This window comes from Solanum tuberosum, unplaced genomic scaffold (assembly GCF_000226075.1).
Source record: "Solanum tuberosum cultivar DM 1-3 516 R44 unplaced genomic scaffold, SolTub_3.0 scf00144, whole genome shotgun sequence".
NCBI lineage: Eukaryota > Viridiplantae > Streptophyta > Magnoliopsida > Solanales > Solanaceae > Solanum > Solanum tuberosum.
This window is the reverse complement of record NW_006239074.1, coordinates 916706-923963: the sequence shown is the minus strand read 5'-3', so window position 1 is coordinate 923963 and position 7258 is coordinate 916706.

Genomic DNA, 7258 nt, shown 5'->3' with positions numbered 1-7258 from the left:
TATTTATTACTTTAGTTTTTGATATCATCAAAACATATTATAGCATCATATGCTTGAAATAACAACGATTACATGATATGTCCAAAATGCGATATTTTACCCAGAAAATTAGATATTATAAAATATATAATCTTTATATAAGCAAAGGTTACCTTTCACGAATAAAGAAGCCACGTTAAAAAAATGTGGCTTAAAAGGAAAAAACCAACACTTTGTAAGTGTAGCTTAAGGATGTGAAAGTGTTGCTAAATGGTCAGTGAAAAGCTTAGTCTTTGTTATATAATAGGCCAAATGTGACCTTAGATCAAAGGTTACACTTCTTTTGGCCACCCCCTCAAAGGTGTCGCCTAAAGTCGAAAAGTGTGGCGTTGAATCAAAGGCTACACTTATTGATAGTTTAGGCCACACTTCTCTTTAGGTGGTTGAAGCCTAAAATGTTGTGCCTGTTATAGATATTTTAATCTAATCTTTACTTTTCAACTTCTCTCCCTTTATCTCCGATTTCTCTCCCTTTAATCGAATCTTTACTTGTCATTCATTTTTAGAGATAAGCTGACTTGCAACTATCCTTATTAATCTCAACTACAATTTTTTTTTATTTTTAAAAAGATGATGTGATTTGTAACTATCCTTATTAATCTCAACATTAAAAGTTTTTCTTAAAAAATGTATATAGAAATAATTTGAAATTAACAAAATATATTGAGCTAAAAATAACATTGTGGACAAAATTCTAATAATTTAAAATACAATTGATTTTATACATCCTTATATAATTTTTAAAAAATTGTTCCAAAATAATTAACTACCAATATATTTGTATTTCTTTTATTTGCAAATACAGTTTTATAAATTTATTTTTTGAAAATACTACTTTTTAGGCGCTACACGTAGGCGCTATCACCTTTTCTATTATATATAAAATATAAAATATAGAATATAGATATAGATCCTTGTGACATACTATTTAAGAAAAACAAATTTTAGTATCAATTTTGTTATATTTTAATCACAAATGTTGAATATATTTTCAGTTTTTATTTTATGTTTTGAACATTTTAAAAGGGAGGAAAAATATTAAATTTAATATTGCCCTTTTCTATTTTATCTTTAACTAGGTAATTTACCTGCGCTTCTGGATAATTTTTCAGCTTTTGAATAGTGTTTTCAATAATCGACTGTTATAAGAAAAAAGAGAGTAAATTTTAGTAGGTTTTAAGAACATTTCAATAGAAATTAAATGATTTGACATTAACACATATCTCAAGAATTTTAAATATATAATGAATGATTAAAAATATCTTGATATCTAATCATTTTTATCTTTTACATAATTTATCATAATATATGTTTGATAATATAATTGTCTTGTTAACACTGAGTGATGTTTTTATGTAGCATATTTTTTTCTATTTGTTTGAACATGAAAAATATAGAACTGATAATTTTATGATTAGAATAACTCCTTGTTAAAAATAAATTATACAAAAATTTCGATAATCAATATTAGTTATAAATAAGTTAAGACCGTTAAAAATGTACACCACAACAACATAAATATTTTTTTTAGAGACAATCTACTTGTCTAAGGTCAAACGTTCACCACTTTTAGTTATTGTTACTTTGTTACTCTAACAAAACTTATAGAAGGAGAAAAATAAATTTGAAATAACAGCAAAATAATATTGTTGACCCTTTTAGAAATTCATTCTTCATTAAACTGCTGCTCTGAAGGCTCTTTTAGAAATTCATTCTTTCTGCTCTGAAGGCCCTTCTAGATGCTTCATCAATGCAACTTTACGACTTTTTCAGAAATGTATGTATAGTTGTTGCATTATGAAAGTAAAAGTAGATCAAAATGTTGGATTCTAGAGTCGTGTTAAAGTAATATTCTCGAACATTAAAAAATTAAAAATGAGTTAACCAAGATAACTCAAATGCTCAGCAATGACTTAGGACATAAAGGACAACAAATCTATGTTAATAGACATATCTTTTGTAGCTTAAGATATTACTTTTATTTAGAGCAGGTTTTGTTTCAGATTCTTCAAATTAAGCTTGCTGAAAATAGTCATAACTCACACAAAAAATAATTAGTAGAGCTGAATGAGAAGGAAAAAAAAGAAAAACATTAAAAGGGCGAAAGTTTTGTCCAAGTGAGATCATATACATACCAAACAAAAAATAATTAATACAATTTTAAGGAGACAACAAAACAGCGAGAAAAACATACATTAAAGAGATAAACTATGAGATATCAAATTCGCTCTTCAAGAAACTGCTCGTCCCATACCTTCTGCCTGTCTCATATGTGTGGAACCTGGTCTTTTTCGGTTCCAGCCTCTCCCTCGAATACATAGGGTAGGTAGGGCTGGGTGAGAAATGGTTCCCTCTTGCCAATAAACTTTCTCTTTGTATTGAGGGTATGTGTATGCGGTTGTAGTACATCTACTTTATTGTTAGAGGTTTCCTTCTCTTATTATCTTTGTGGCGGGAAGCAAGATGAGGGGAAGCTCACATCTGCGATAAAGACTTATACTACAGTTTGGGAACTCAGATATCCAATGATGATAACAAATCGTTGTAACCAGAAAAGTTCTCATGTTTTAAAATAACATACCTCAAAAAATTGATTAACACTTCAATCAACTTTTAATCCTTAAAGTACTCATAATATTCAGTGATAAAATTTAGTAAAATAGATAACAACAACATAAAAACAATAAAATATGGGCATGCAAAGTTATTAACTCTCAGAGGATTTTCTAAAGAACACAAAATCTCATCCTTGTATGTGAAGAAATGACGTTGTTCATGAACAATTTGTAAGGTTTTTTTTTATCGTACCTTCAACAATTCTAGTAGAGAAAACTTGCTTGAATATTCAATTAACGTTTGTTATTTAATATGTACTAACAAATACTTATAACAATAATATTGCAGAAACATAAACAACAAAATTTAAAGCATGTACTAAAAAATAACAATTAATAATATAAGCATAAATTAATGACTGTAAAAATATACCAGGATTTGTAACAATAGAATGAAACAGAATGGAAAAAAATCAAGTCCACTGAATGCACAGTGTCCCCTTAAGGAAATTATTCCTCCCTAGTACCCTAGATTTAAAGGAATAGATCCTCTCAGGAAAGAATGATTCTATTCACCAGTGTATTGATACAAAAAAATGGTTTCAGTGAGTCATTCAGCAGGAGCAAAATACACAATTATTTAATTGTCCAGAAGAAGAAGAAGTTCAAAATTTTCGTTGTTTTAAAATGAGATGAAATTCCTCTATTATAGACAACAAAAGGTAGTGTGAACAAATGTTTATTATGTCTTATCGGAAAGGTCACAACCTTTCATAAAAATTGCAACTTTTTATAAAAGTCACAACTCTTCATAAAAGTCGCAACTCTTTATAAAAGTCACAACTTTCCATAAAAGTCACAACTTTTCATGATAGAGGAAGGCTAGTTTTGGAAATAATTAAAAAGGAATCCTGGTTTGTGGTGGCGCCACGTAGGCGGGTCTAGGGTTCTCTTTTATATATATCTATCTATCTATATATAATAGGAGAGGAGAAAGTGCCAGATGTCAGCACCAGAAAATTCTTGATTTTTTTTTTAACAGTAATAAATTATATGATTTTAAAAAATAACTTTCAATTGATGAGTCAGAAAACTTCTAATTTCTTATAACAATTCCTAGATGGTTGAAGTCATAAATATAGGACAATCTCCTACTCAATCGTTTAAATCGTTGGAGAGGTTACTATCCTATATAAATACATCTCAAAAGATTCAAAAACCTATCAGCTTATGATTGTTGATCTGAAAACCTCCGCTCAGCAAATTGCACGCTAATGAAAAATTGATATCATTCATGAATATAATTGGAATTTTGGCATTTATGGATCACAAGGTAATACTTGAGATCAATTTATTTTCTGTTCAATTGTTTTAGAACATTTACGAAAAGTTTTCAATAATCTTTCTTGATTTAAACCTTTATATTTTTTATCTACAAAATGCGCGCCTGAGAAATTTTTTATATGAATGGAACTTTATAGACTTATACCATGCGTACATTAAAATAAGGCAGAATATTGTGATAGAGGACAAAATTCTATATAATTTATTTTGATGAACTTTTATATAAGTAAAGTTTATGACCATCTATTTCAATTTTGAAGAAATTTTATGACCATTCTCTATGTTAGAGGAGACGAGTAAACCCATATTTCAATTTTATGAATATTGCTTTTTGGATGCTTCACATATAATTAACTGCAACATAATTGATGTGTTGCTGATTATGAATATTTGGCTACTATGAGATCAAGTTTACTATTGATACAAGTAATATTTTTTAACAATAACCTAATAACCAAAGTAAAAGATTCACTATGTTAATGTGTTTGTTATTTAAAGTATTTGTTTGCGTAATCTACCTTTTCATTAGAGAAATCAACATGCACTAGATGTAATGAAATTTTAGTTTATTTTGCAGAATGAAAAAGTTAGAGTTCAACTTTTACTATTAGTTCTAACACTTGTGTGTAGATTCAATATTTGGTGGAAACACACTATCTCAAAACAATTTCTATTATTCCTATCCCTTAATGTTGTCAATGATAAAGCTACTATAAATAGGTAGGATAAATGAAAAGATAAAATGAGAAGAAAATACTAAGGTAACGATGTGATCACATTAAAACGAGATGATACAATAAAATTTAAGTAACAATCAATAAATTCTAATTAAACTTAAGTTCATTTGTTATTATTAAATAATCTAAAGGACTTTTGCACATTATCTTTCGGTCGATTACATTTTGATATATATTTATCAACACATTCTTAATAAACTACAATTTAATAGTGTTCGAGCCATTGAATTCTGCAGATGATCATATGACAAACTTATTGTTAATGTTCTCAAGACTATCCTATTCTAAAAATTCTAAATAAAAAAAAAGAAACTAGTTCTTTTTTTTTTTTTTTTTTACCATAAACATGATGTTAGATGTATAATTTCTAAATTATTTAACTCAATTAGCATTTGTACTTCAAATAATGAAAGACATCATCCTTATATGATTTTCAGTATTCAAATTACCCCAATTCGGAGCAGAATTTCTCTTATCTTATGGGATATAAAATAAATGTCCAATATTATTCACAATTTATATGAACATTATAGTAAAAATAGTTTAACATAAAAAAAATTACTTAAAATTGGATGAACTTTTTCTTTATGTTGGTGAGTAATATTTGATGAATTCATCAATAAACTATGAATTTTATTGCACATAACACAAAATCTTACGCCAAATTTAAGTTGGATGAATGATTTTTCCTTCCCTACTGCCTTATAAAAATAAATGTGAATCAAACATTTTACATTTCACAGTTGATAAATAAATTTTAAAAAATTACTCTTATCAAGTTAATTAGATAATATTTGTTAAGTGATATGTATGGTGTGCTTTTTAGTTATGGTATTTTTTGTTAGCCACTATAATTTTCTTTTTTATATATTCTTATTTTATGAAATTATATTTAATTAAATGAAATCATTTTATTTTGTAGGATTCAACTAAAGGATAATACTATATTCAAATTTGTTCTATGAATTTAAAATTTAATTAATTAAACACAAACATCAGCTCATCGTCTTATACATATGCTATTAATCTTCAGGAGAAAAAGAAGTTAGAATATTGTTTGGTATCTTGAAAGAACATATCTGATATCTTCACTACACATAGAATAGGCTAAATTTTATTAAAATCATGTATTATATATGATTCCACATGTCACTCAATAATAATTCAATTAGTTATTTTTAAATTAAAAATTGTTACATTTTAAAATATTCGCGCTAGTATGATTTAAAATACAAACTTGTACAGTTGTCGAGTAATGACTAGTTTGATATAACAAAAAATTCTTATACTACTGCTCACAAAGTACTCTCACTCATTTGTTTTCGGATTAACCCATTTGCTTTCCGATTAACCGAAAACTACGCCGATGAGATCGTGACGGTGATCGGAACCGAAATATGTCTTCAGACGAAATCAAAGATGACGGCCCGAGAAAGAAATCGACCGTCGACATTCTGGATTTCATCACCGAATTGCCGGATGAAGTTCGGCTCGAAATAATCTCACTCCTGTGTGTATAAAAGACGCAGTCAGAACGTGCATTCTGTCAAAGAAGTGGCTTTCGCTATGGACTCTACTGAGTAACTTCACTTTCACGGAGAAAAAAGTTATCCACATCGATCGAGAATTATATATTGTTCTTGGACAATGTTGTGAGTCGTGCCCTATCTCCGAAAATCACTACAGTTGCTATCGAAGGCGGAGAAATTTTCAGGTATGACTCTAATATTAAGGATTAGCTGAATTTTGCCATTCAAAGGAGAGTAGAGGAGTTGGTATGTATATCCGACAGTAGTGCAAGAATATGTGAAATACCTGGAAAAAATTTCGATTGTTCTTCCCTGATAAAATTGCATATGAGAGGGTTGTTTTTTCCAGATGCAATTCCGCCATGGAACTGGCAATTTCTGAAGATAATCCAGCTTGGTTTTGTACCGCTAGATGATCTTAGTTTTTCATCCCTATTATCAGGCTGTCCTGTGTTAGAATCTATGAAATTCTACAGTGTCAACGGTTTAAATTCACTGCTTATCGGTTCTAAGAAATTGAAGAGTTTGATCTTAAAAGATCCGCAAAATGATACTGGTAATTTGGAAATAAATGCTCCGTATCTTGAGTATTTGAATATTGCAGGGAATTTACGTGATCTTCAATGTAGACTACTGGATGTGTCTGCTTTGGCCACTGTCAAGCTCACCTTCACATAGAGCTGTTAATATGGGCTAGCCCACCCCATCCGGGCTGACCCATATAAGCTTTGACATTTTACGGGTCAGGCCGGGCTAGCCCATTTTTGGTGTAGGTCAGAAAACGATCGGTCCAGCCCACAAGTACGTGGGCTACAGGCTTGCCGGGCCAATCCACTTTTTTTAAAATCATATTTTTTTTATAATTATTAAAATAAATTATAAATTATAATTTTAAAATATTATCATAAATATCGACAAAACAATATTACATGGTGTTAATGCTACTACTTGTTAATCAAATCCACAAATAAAATTATCTTTATAATAATTATTAAGGTTTTTTCAAATAAAAGTATAAATATCTAAATAGAAATATTAACCTAACTGTTTTGCA